Consider the following 13075-nt stretch of genomic DNA (forward strand, 5'->3'; position numbering starts at 1 on the left):
AGCCCCTAAGGTATAATTATGGCAAAGCTTGCATACCTTCTCACTTCTGACGGATGCTGTGACACTGCTTGGTCATCAAGTTTCCCGTGGCAGTCCGATTTATTTTCTAGATTCTGGTCAGAGAACAGAAAGGCAATAATGGGAGCTATCTAAAAGAGGTTGAATAGAGTGCTCTAGAATCGGATGCACTGAAAGCTGAAGAGAAGTAGCTGTAAATAACAGGGAAGCTGTGGTGAATAGGAAGAAGCCTCAGGAAACTCAGTCAAAAGACCGGCCTAACACTGCATCTACCACCCATCTGTCAGTCCTGTCTGTTGTGCTCCTGACTGGGGTGTTGCTGTGATACTGAAAACTGTGCCACATGTATTTTGAGTTACCAGCCGGTTACCCATTACTCGGTGTAGGTTTCATTGGATTTCCAGACCGAACACAGGAAGAAAGGCCTGATTATCTACTTCTAGAAATTAGCCAATGAAACTACAAATCACAATAGAATAGTGTCTGATTTGCTTGCTCTGGACACATTGTCCGGAGAGGTCATTTGCTGGAGGAGGACATCATACTTGGTGACATGAAGAGCTAGTGAGGAAAGGCAGCCCTGTGGGAGGACTCACACATGCTGGCAATTGGGGGAATGACCAGGAATCACCGAGGTTTCGTTCTGTTATGTGAAACACGACTGTGAATCAAGGTCCATTTGACAACAGCTATATAATTACACTGGCTCCCAACAGCATCCTCCACTCACACAGCATCTCATTTCCCGGCAACATCAAGGAACTGAGTTTTCTTCGTACTTAAGATTTAATAAAATAAGAAATTAGCACCTTGAATGACAAAAGACAGTAAGTAACTGCCTGCTTTTTTTTTAAGTGAACTTAATGTTTGTTTGGAAATTACAGCAGAAATTAGAACTTTTCTCAATTAGTGCTCTCTATTTACTGTTTTAGAAATTTATTTTCTGATATAAAAGTCTTCACTTCAAGAAGCCTGGAACCTAGACATTGCAAAGGAAAAGACTGGCAGGCTTTAACAATACACAGTTGGTTGTTTTTTTTTTTTAATAATCGTTTTATTAGGGGCTCATATAACTCTTACCACAATCCACACATACATCAATTGTGTAAAGCACATTTATACAGTCATTGCCCTCATCATTCTCAAAACACTTGCTCTCTACTTAAGCCCATGGCATCAGCTCCTCATTTTCTCCCCTCCCTCCCCCCTCCCTCATGAACCCTTAATAATTTATAAATTATTATTTTGTCATATCTTGCCCTGTCCAATGTCTCCCTTTACCCACTTTCCTGTTGTCCGCCGTCCCCCAGGGAGAATGTCACATGTAGATCCTTATAATTCGGTACCCCTTTCCAACCCGCCCACCCTCTACCCTCCCAGTATCGCCACTCACACCACTGGTCCCGAAGGGATCATCCGCCCTGGATTCCCTGTGTTTGTCCTGGATTCCCTGTGTTTCTGGTTCCTATCCTCTGGTCTAGCCAGACTTGCAAGGTAGAATTCACGATAGTTGGGGGTGGGGGTGGGGAGAAGCATTTAGGAACTAGAGGAAAGTTGTATTTTTTTTCATCGTTGCTACATCGTACCTTGTCTGGCTTGTCTCCTCCCTGAGGCCCCTCTGCAAGGGGATCTACAATGGCTTACAAATGGGCTTTGGGTCTCCACTCCGCACTCCCCACCTCATTCACTATGGTGAGATTTTTTGTTCTGATGATAACCTGATCCCTTCAACACATCGTGATCACACAGGCTGGTGTGCTTCTTCCATGTTGGCTTTGTTGCTTCTGAGCTAGATGGCCGCTTGTTTATCTTGAAGCCTTTAAGACCCCAGATGCTATATCTTTTGATAGCCGGGCACCATCAGCTTTCTTTGCCACATTTGCTTATGTACCCATTTGTCTTCAGCGATCGTATCATGGAGGTGAACACACAATAATATTTTCTAAAACATTTATGAGAAATGTTTAAGAAGGCTAATATAAATATTTTTCCTTGACACTTATTATTAAAAGTGTTAAAGAAAAGAACAACCAGATAGGAAAATGGACAAAAAATATAAAAAACATAAAGTTTAACTACAATATTAAGAGATTTCACTTCTCTGATAAGAGAACAAACTCACTGCATGTACCATCAAATCCAATCTAACTGTATAGTCTGACTTACCCTATGCAAGGCCCATTTCCTTCTGATAAGGGTAGTGATTGTTTCCTTTAAGGAGAGCCCGAAGGCAAGGTCGGAACCACTCAAGGTTGACTAAAGTTAGGCTACTATAATTGTGTCTAGGGTCCGTCCATCTTGCCACATATATACACCTATTCCCTCCCTTTCCTATTGCATGTATACCCCTAGGCGCCCCCCCCCCATTGCTTGTATTGCCTATGTTACAACCCCTTCCTGTGACGTAGGTTGTTGTTATCTGTAATCAGGAGGCTTGCATGCCCCCAAAGATCTATAAACTTTGGTTAGAAATAAATCTCTCCTGCCTCTCGTCTCCCACCTCCACGTGTACCTACAAGAGGAGCTGAGGTGAGCATGCTACTATGAAATGTGTCTGACTTCTTTACTATCTCTCCTATTCTCAATGACTTTACTATAATCTTTGTATATCAGTGTACAGTTAAGCCTACCGGAACCCGTGATAGTTGTGAGGAGCCGGTTACCCCCACACCTAGGCTCCTTCTCTAACAAGAAAATCAGGTTAAGATAACAGTAAGATCGTTTCCCTCCATCATACTGGAAAAGGTTAAGAATGCCCGGCATTTTCAGCATTGTCGTGCTGAGTTAGTATGTGTATAAAATTGCAACTTCTCTGGCATTGTCCATAAATTAGAAATGTATGTATTCTTTGACCTAGCAATCCTACTTAAATTTTATTCTAATGTCATGGAGTGGACAAAAACTACACGTAAAAGGATTTTAGCGTTGTTTAAAATACTGAAAAATTAGAAATGACCCTCAGTTTGGATATTGTGAAATAAAGTATGGCACATTGACCCTGTGCAGTTCTAGGTAGGGATTTAAAAAGAAACCAAAACTCTTACATATAGCTATGTATGTATCTCCCTGATACATTATTAAATGAAAATAGCTTTTTTTTAAAACATTTTATTAGGGACTCATACAACTCTTATCACAATCCATACATTTACATACATCAATTGTATAAAGCACATCCATACATTCCCTGCCTCAATCATTCTCAAAGCATTTGCTCTCCACTTAAGCCCTTTGCATCAGGTCCTCTTTTTTTTTCCCCTCCCTCCCCGCTCCCCCCTCCCCCATGTGCCCTTGGTAATTTATACATCGTTATTTTGTCATATCTTGCCCTATCCAGAGTCTCCCTTCCTCCCCCCTTCTCTGCCGTCCATCTCCCAGGGAGGAGGCCACATGTGGATCCTTGTAATCAGTTCCCCCTTTCCAACCCACTCACCCTCCACTCTCCCAGCATCGCCCCTCACACCCTTGGTCCTGAAGGTATCATCCACCCTGGATTCCCTGTGCCTCCAGCCCTCATATGTACCAGTGTACAACCTCTGCCCTATCCAGTCCTGCAAGGTAGAATTCGGATCATGGTAGTTGGGGGGAGGAAGCATCCAGGATCTGGGGGAAAGCTGTGTTCTTCATTGGTACTACCTCGCACCCTGATTGACCCATCTCCACTTCTAAACCCCTCTATGAGGGGATCTCCAGTGGCTGACACTTGGGCCTTGGGTCTCCACTCTGCACTTCCCCCTTCATTCAATATGGTATATATATATATATATATATACGTGTGTGTATACACACACACACACATACATATACACACATATATATACATATACACACATATATCTTTTTTTTTTTTGCATGATGCCTTATACCCGGTCCCTTTGGCACCTCGTGATCGCACTGACTGGTGTGCTTCTTCCATGTGGGCTTTTTTGCTTCTGAGCTAGATGGCCGCTTGTTCACCTTCAAGCCTTTAAAACCCCAGACACTATCTCTTTTGATAGCCGGGCACCATCAGCTTTCTTCACCGCATTTACTTGTTCACCCACTTTGGCTTCACCAGTTGTGTCGAGAGAGTGAGCATCATAGAGTTCCAATTTAATAAAAGAAAGTATTCATGCATTGAGGGAGTGTTTGAGTAGAGGCCCAAGGTCCTTCCACCACCTTAATACTTAACCTTTTAATATAGCTTTTTATAGAATTATTGGTGGGCGGAGAAGGGGAGATCGATCACAAGGATCAATCTAGAACCCCTTCCCAGGGGGACAACTGACAGAAAATTGGGTGAGGGGCAATGGAGGACAATGTAAGATGTGAAAATAATCATCTATAATTTATCATGTTTCATGAGAGAGGTTATGGGGAGGGAGAGGGAAGAAATGGGGAGCTGATATCAGGTGCTCAACTGGGAAGAGAATGCTTTGAAAATGATGATGGCAGCAAATGTGCTTGACACACTGGATGAATGTATGGATTGTGATAACAGATGTCTTGCCCCAAATAAAAGTACTTTTAAAAAGAAAGAAATATCTGTGAAATATCCTATATGAAACTGTTTAAAATAAATTTGTCATAAATTAGAAAAGCCAAAGTCAGATGGTTATTGATTACTTTCTGGGAAGACAAATTTCAGAAAATTGTCTGTTTTTAATCTCTTCTGTGTGTCTTAAAAAAAATTGTCCCTAGGGTAACCTGGTAGAGAAGAGAAAATTGAACAGCTTGACCTATCCTAAAACTTAGCCTTTCAAGATTCAGCAGTGTGAATCCGAATTTTTCAAAGCCTCTGAGAAAAGGAAGAAAAGACTGAAATCATTATGATTCTCAAAATTACTCTTGTTTTTAATAAGAAACATAAAAGTACATTTTAATTTTGCAAATAACAAACCTACTAGGGCTTTGGCGGGGGGGGGGGGGAGGTTGACAACATGCCTGTGTACTGTCCCCAAAGACGATGAATTGTTTTCTATGTAGATTAGGTACCCACCTGAAAAAGTTCTTAAGCTCAGTGACTTTTTATCAAAATGGTAATAAACAAGACTGGAATCATTTAGAGATTTAAATTCAACAAAACTAATGGTTGGTACTTTATGTAAGAGACCTGTGTGGATATGGTGAAGAAAATAATTAGTTTAGTTCTGGAGCTCTGGAGCTAATCATCATATTTCACTATTAAGGAGGAAGTAGCCCTTAAAATATTGAACTTAAATTTAAATCAATTCAATGTTGGAAGTCTACCAGTAAAATATTTAAAACAATCCACTTGAACTTTTGTTTCTGCTGACCACCCGTCTTTTTTTAAAATCATTTTATTGGGCGCTCGTATAATTCTTATAATCCATACATACATCCATTGTGTCAAGCACATATGTACATTTGTTGCCATCATCATTCTCAAAATATTTGCCTTCTACTTGAGCCCTTAATATCGGTTGCTCATTTCCCCCCCTCCCTCCCTACATCCCCTCCCTCATGAACCCTTCATAATTCATAAATTATTATTTTGTCATATGTTACACTGTCTGACGTCTCCGCCCGCCCTCTTCTCTACTGTCCCTCCCCCAGGGAGGAGGCCATACTAGGTTCTTGTAGTGGTTCCCCCTTTCTACCCCACATTCCCTCCACCCTCCAGGCATCGCCACTCTCACCACTGGTCCTGAAGGAGTCATCTGTCCTGGATTCCCTGTGTTCCCAGTTGCTATCTGTACCAATGTACATCCTCTGATCTAGCCAGATTTGTAAGGTAGAATTGGGATCATGATAGTGGGGAGGAGGAAGCTTTTAAGAACTAGAGGAAAGTTATGTTTCATCATTGCTACCCTGCACCCTGACTGGCTCATCTCCTCCCCACAACCCTTCAGTAAGGGGAGACTACACTGTCTTTCTTAACATTCGTTTTTGGGTTTTTCTTATTGATTAAAATAAATTTTTTTAAATGATTAGGGCAAAGACTGTACAGATGTGCTTTATACAATTGATGTATGTATATGTATGAACTGTGATAAGAATTGTATGAGCCCCTAATAAATTGTTAAAATTTAAAAAAGAAAGAAAGAAAATGCATGTTACCAGGTTTTTATTCCATTTCTTTATTTCTTTGGCTGAGAATTGCTTGGCCTACTTTAATCTTTTAAAAATGCATTGTATTTTTACGAAAGTTTACACAGAAAGTAAAGTTTCCGTTTGATAATTTCCCCCAAAAAAAATAAAAAATAAAATTTTTAAAATTTTTTAATCTTTTGAGATTACTTCAACCTTTTACAACCATATAGTTGCATTTTAATTTCCATAATATTTTAATTTCTTCTCACATCTGTTATTGTGGTGCCTACTTCAATATTGAAATATTCATTTCAAATTTTAATGTCCATCTGAGTGTATAGTAGTTTTCAAGTGTTAAGATTAAATATAAACTTAGTATTCATTAAGATTTGATTGATGGCATCCCTCACTTGGGTGCCGCTAGCCTGTTTAGAACAGTGATCTACAAGATTTTCCTGGTGACTCTTCCTGAGTTGTTTGTGACAAGTTCCAGACCACACTAAATGTGCACTTACAGCAAATAGTGTATTTAAGAGATACTTTATACTTAGGAAACACTGAGGAATACTTACCTGGCAGGGGAGAGACCATGATCATGAAGGAGGATATCTCAGGGCGAGGCTGATCCACTGCACTCCAGATGTGCTGACCCTGCGATTTCCCCAAATGTGGGAAACTCAACTGCATAGTGTGTGTTTGCGCTCTCCCCTGTAAAACACACACACACCATGAGGGAATGAAGAATATGTAATTTTATGATAGGATAAATGAGTATTTTAAATGTAGGTATCTCCTCATTCCAAAAATTAAACTGAATCCCTGTCATAACCAGACTTTTAAGGACCATACACCTCCTTTTCTCTCTATTCTCCCCCTCCTTTCCAGTCTTAAGAATTCTAAAAGCTACACTTAAAAGAATGCTGCATAGATTAATGGAATGTGATGGGGCTTTCACATACTTTTGAAAGATGCATTTTTAATAGGGGAAAAAGTACCAGCAGGGGACTGGCAGCTGTTTTGAATTATAATAAGTTACATTAGAAAAACCCACATGGGGGAGGGGGACAGAAAAGAAAAACCCACATGTGCTTAATAAGATTCTCCTAAACAAAACTCAACAAGTAATCTCTATTAGCAGTAACCAAGTTAGAGATATCTTCTGTTAATATGAATAAAAATATTTGGGGGTTATTTCTTAGGGAGAAAGACATGATCTTTAGTTACTAACTACCGATTTACAGTCTCCAGAAATTTTGAGACCATCATTTGACAGGAAAACCTGACTTGAAAATGTTTAAAAACCCTACAACCAAACTCATTACATTCAAGTTGACTCTGAGGTAAGAAAACTGCCACATAGTTTCCAAGGCTTTCCAGAAGCTGGTTGCCAGGTGTGTCTCCAGGTGAGCTGTTGGCTTGAGCAGTTGGCATGATGCCATTGAGAATTAAGAGCTGTATCCACCTATTCAGACTTACCTACAAATGTGAATGAAAGACACTTAGAGTAGATCTCATTGGCTACCTGTAAAACAACTGTTCCATATACAATATTATTTCCTAAAATTTAAAAACAGGAAGACATGATTGTGTTAGAACACATGGCTCCAAAAGTTTGTTTGATAAAGGATTATGAACATAGATACTTAACAGTGCTCTTTAACTAGTATTTTAAATTGATGACAAGCATTAAGTATGTTTTATTAGTAAAAGTGAGCAAGATAGTCTAGTATGTAATCACTGTGGTTTAATTCTGTAGATAACATTTTTCAAAAATGTAAACTATAAAAAGTAGTAATCTGTTGATTGATTACCTTATATGAAGAGGCTTCAGAAAGTTTATGGGAAAATTACATTATCTTTTAATTTTTATCGCAAACTTTTTAAAGCATGTATATATTTATATACATATATATACACTCATGCACACACAAACACATATGCTGTAAATGAAAAGGTACTAACTAAAATTAAAACAAGCCACCGAAAGCCAAAATATGACCTTGAGTATATCACCCAAATGTAGAGACCATCTTAATTACAGATTTAACACAAAGTAGAAGAGACTCTGCAACTTGCTTTTAATTGTAGAGTAGCTACAGTGAGTGGAAGACATGATGAAGTAAAAAAGCTGAACAGAAAATTTCAAAGGATGGCTCGAGAAGACAAAGTGGTAAAATGGAATGTGTAAAAATCTGCAGTTAGAAAACCATGTTAGTCTGTGTAGACTAGAAAAACAAATCCATGGACCATGTATATGTGTATAAGAAAGAGATTTATATACAAGAGGAATTGAACATGAGAAAGCATCCCAACCCAGTCCGAGTCCACAAGTCTGATATTAGCCCATTTGTCCGACACCAATCTATAAAGTCCTCTTCAGACTCAAAACACATGTTAGGAAGCCAAATGCAGGATGATCCCAAGCCAGTGGCTAGGAAGTCTTTGAGTCCAGTGGTGTTGTAAGCATCTCAGCGCTGGCAGGGGTCTCTCTGTGGCTTCTCCCGCTTCAGAGGTCTGGTTGCATCCATGTGGCTTATCTTCTGTAATGTCTCCCAGGGAGTGGCAGAGAGAGAGCTGTCTTCCTTCTCCAAGGAGGAAGTACCAGATTTCCCAGAATTCTCAGGAGAAGGCCATGCCCACACAGAAGTCTCATTGGCTATCTCCAGATTGACAGCCTAGACTCCACCCCTACACTCTTCATCCTTAAATTGACACCAGATTACGTGACTACCACAAAAACCAAAAAGAAATAACATATTTGGCATATCTCAAAAGAAAGAACTGAAGGGAAAAAAAATCAAGCCTCAGGTTGCAGTATTGAAGGATTATATGTGTAAAATAATGAAGCAGGAAGCGTCACAAGAAGATGGAGGAGTACAGAGTCACTGTACTAAAACGAACTAGTTGATGTTCAACCATTTCAAGAGGTCATGTATGATCAAGAACCAATAGTTTTAAATTAAAGGAAGATCTCCAAGCTGCATCAAAGGCATTTGTAATAAGCAAGGCTCTTATCTGTGATTTGACATTTGAAATAACAATCGAATATCAATACCAATTGAGATGCTTCAACAAACTATTGTAGAACTGGAAAGACTCACTCCTTTGTGCCAAGAAATGTGGAAAACATCTGCCTGGCTAACTAACTGGAAGAATCTGTATTTGTTCTCATTCCAAAGAAAGGTAATACAAGAATGTGGAAATTGTAGAACAATATCACTTGTAAGTAAATGGAGTGAATATGGCCAGACTGTCTTTTATACTGTAGGCATATTATCAAGATAGAATAAACCTGGGGCGAACCAAGACAGGAACATAACAGATCAGCAACAGGAGCAAAGCAAAGAAAAAGCCCCTGAGGAGCCCCCCTCCCCCCCCCAAATAGATTTCAAGCTAGGAGGGGCAGTTACCAGAACCTCCTAGGACCAGTGGAGAGATAGTCATAAAGGTCAGTGGACAGACGTGGAAGTAAGTATGCTTTTGGGGGTTTATTTGGTCGGTTTTTGCTAGGTTTTTTTTTTTACTCTATTCAATCTTTTGTTTTTGTTTTGTCTCTGTTGTTGTTTTGCCTACCAATATAAGACAGGCATGAAAAGCAAGCCAAAGAGAAAGCAACTAACCAGTTCCTGAGCGACTTGGAGAGAGGAGGAGTCAGGTGAACAACTAGGGAATTAAAAGTAGGAGGAGGACATAGAGATCCTGGCGGTGTTGGAGCAACAGCAATCTAGCTGAGAGGAATTACTAAGACGCAGAAGGGTGATTGTGATGGTGGGGCAGGAGGAAGGGAAAAGGAAAGATCTTGAAAGCAAAGCTATGGCTAGAGGTATTAACATAAGTGTGTACATATGTAAATATATTAATCCATAAAAAAATAGAGGGATTGGCCTATGTACATATATTTATATGGAAATACATTGAAGTAGTGGACGGACTTTGGGCCTCTGCTGAAGTCCTTCAATGCAAGAACATTTTAGTCTAACAACCTGGCATTCTGTAATGCTCACCCTCACTGACACAATTGCTGAAGACAAAATGGGTACACAAACAAATGTGGTGAAGACAGCTGATGGTGCCTGGCTATCAAAAGATATAGCATCTGGGGTCTTGAAGTTAAACAAGCAGCCATGTAGCAGAGAAGCAACAAGCCTGCGTGGAAGGAGCACGTAACCCTGTGTGAGCATAAAGTGTCAACGGGATCAAGTAACAGGCATAAGAAGACCCAAAGCAAAAAAACCCATTTTGTTGAGAATGGGAGGGATCGGAATAGAGACCCAAAACCCATCTGTAGACAATAGGACATCCCCTCACAGAAGGGTCACAAGGAAAGGATGGATGAGTCAACTAGGGCACAGTATAGCATTAATGAAACACAATATTCATCTGGTTCTTTGAGGCCTCCTCACCCCCCACTATCATGACTCCAGACCTTTTCAGTGGCTAGACCAGATGGAGCATGTACACTGGTACAGATAGAGCTCAACTCTCTCTCTCTCTCTGTCTGTCTGTCTGTCTCTCACAGAATGGGAGTAGCCTTACCAGGAAGGTGTCACAGGGGTTGGAGGGGTAGGGAAAAAAAGAGCTGATACCAAGGGCTCAATAGAAAGTAAATGTCTAGAAAAGAATGGTGGCAATATTTGTACAAATGTGCTTGATACGATGTATGTATGAATTGTTTTTAGAGTTGTTACTTGTGTATCTAAAACATCTCATCAGTCATTTTTGAAGCTGTGTGTACACAGTGATCCATCAGTCTTTTCCTAGGAAATGCCGTTTTCCCCATATTAAGTGCTAGTCAGATTTTTAAGAGGGTTAGACTATGTCTAAGGAATAAGGCTCCTAAGAAGCCATTTTTGGACTGAAAAGCTTAACAAGTGATTAAAAACAATCATTTCTTTACTAAATATCTGTTTTTTGTTTGTTTTTGCTACTTGGTTCAACTCAGTACTAACTCTATGCCAGGCTCGTACAATGTGTTGAGGATTTCTTCCTGACTAAATGAAGATCTGGCCTTTGAGGAACTTACATTCTCTTGTGAAAGACAATAAGTAAACTTATGCTTTAATTTAATTTAATACATAATTTAATTCAAGTGACAAAAGTGCAATGAAGGGAAGTAACCTAAAATGGGAGGGAGTCGAGAGTGATGTGATGAGGTGAGACATTATTTTCCATAGAATGATAGGAAAGTCCTCTTTGAGGCGACCACAGAGCAAAGACCTGAGTAAATTGAGGGACTAGACTGTGGGCAGAATTTGTGTGAAAGTGTTCCCGGCAAAGGGAATAGTGGGCTTTGAGGTGAGAGCTGGAACTATTTTTTGAAGGAGACACCGCAATACTCAAATGAGGACCTTTAGTTCATTCAGTACCAAATAACCATAGGAGGAAACGGAGTGGCTTAGAGCGCTCATCAGAAGAAAGGTAAGATAGGGGGCAGGGGAAGCTAAGGAAACGTATTGGTATATTCTGTTAATAATTCTAAAACATACCGTACATTTATTTAGATGCGGGGTAGGCGGGCAAGATATTACTGCTAACAAAAAAATCCAATAATGGTTTTTATATGTAATACGCATCCTCATCCTCTGAGATTTTATTTTCTTGAGAGATGGACGCACACAGGAAACTCAAAGAGTATATCTTTTCATAAAGAAATGATACAGCCGAAAAAGAGGATTTGGGTTTCAAAAAGTTGCTTCTTAACAGCTCATTAATAAAATATTTCAATACCTAAGTGTCTTGGTCACCTAATACTCCCCTAACCCAAAATACCGGTTGGTGGCTTTAAAAAATTTCATGATCAGTTTCTCACAGTAAAAGCTGAGAAACCCACGCTGAGGGACGGGCTGTGGAGGAGAGGTCCTTCTCTGTCGGCATCTCCACGAGTTTGTGGCATAGGCCTTGCCCCTGTGTGTGTTTCTCTTCTGCTCGTTCATAGCTCAGAACGGCGGATGAGCGTTAAAGACACACACCCCCTGCTTGATATGCCCTCATTGCCTACCACAAAGAAAAACCCGTTTCCAAATAGATTCACATTCATAGGTATAGGTGGCCAGGACTTCGGTACGTATTTTGGGGGTGGGGGTGGACATACATCATAACACCAGAACAACTTACCTCATATATTACAATGTACAGTCCCTTTTGTGAGAAAGTATAGACTTAGGCATTGAAAGAGAGTTTGGACATCACCTCTGTGTTACTGGTGGCTGTCCAGTCATGTAACATTATGCCAGATAAGGCTTTGAGCCTCGCGAAATGTATCATTTCTTATACTCCCCGTTTATCTTTTTATGAATAGTGGTGGGGCATTTATAGATCTTCAGTCGGAAGTGAGTTATCTTGAGAGAATGCTGTAGTAGAATACAAATCTGAGTGTTACCTCTAGAAATAAAAATATCCATATCAGGAAAATCTTGTTTATAGCCTTCTTGATGTATGCTCTGCCTGTACTGTTTCTTCCTTTATGTGTCTTCTGCCCATTTTCAGATTGGGTGATTTGTCTTTTCTTGCTGAGGTACTGACAATTTTTATAGATTAGCCCCTTGTCTGCTAACCATTGCCAGTTTTTACCCCGCCCCTCCCCCACCTGGTCTATGGGTTCTCTTCTCACTTTTTTGTGAAGTCTTTTGGTGCACGTAATAGCCCAGTCTCAAGTTCATTATTCTTTAACACCCTAATTAATCCACCAGTGACTTCTGTATCTCTCTTGGTTCCCTGCACTGCTAACCTCACTCAGGTGAGGTAAAGACCTCGCTCGCCCTTCTTTCCCTCTGCCTCTCCGCCACCACTCACTAATTTGGGAGAATATTCCCTGTGTATTTTGTAGTAAGAACTTCATTTATAAAGCAGGCTTCAAAACATTCATGGGAAGATGAAATTCCCTCATATTATCTTACTTTAAAAAAATTTATTGTAGACATTCTAAACAAATGCAAAGTAGTGTTTTAAAATACAGACTCACAGTGCATAACCAAATCTTACCCCGTCTGCTATGTGTGAACTTTAATATCCTCTCTCCGTGTTT

General features: G+C 40.0%; 1 protein-coding gene and 1 pseudogene across 3 annotated transcripts in view; both read left to right on the forward strand.

Moving 5' to 3' along the window:
* Positions 1 to 13075, forward strand: part of BTBD7 (BTB domain containing 7) — a 112784-nt gene that overhangs the window by 21053 nt on the left and 78656 nt on the right. The window lies entirely within an intron of this gene.
* On the forward strand, positions 6616 to 6756 carry LOC142426916 (U1 spliceosomal RNA; annotated as a pseudogene).

This window comes from Tenrec ecaudatus, chromosome 14 (assembly GCF_050624435.1).
Source record: "Tenrec ecaudatus isolate mTenEca1 chromosome 14, mTenEca1.hap1, whole genome shotgun sequence".
NCBI lineage: Eukaryota > Metazoa > Chordata > Mammalia > Afrosoricida > Tenrecidae > Tenrec > Tenrec ecaudatus.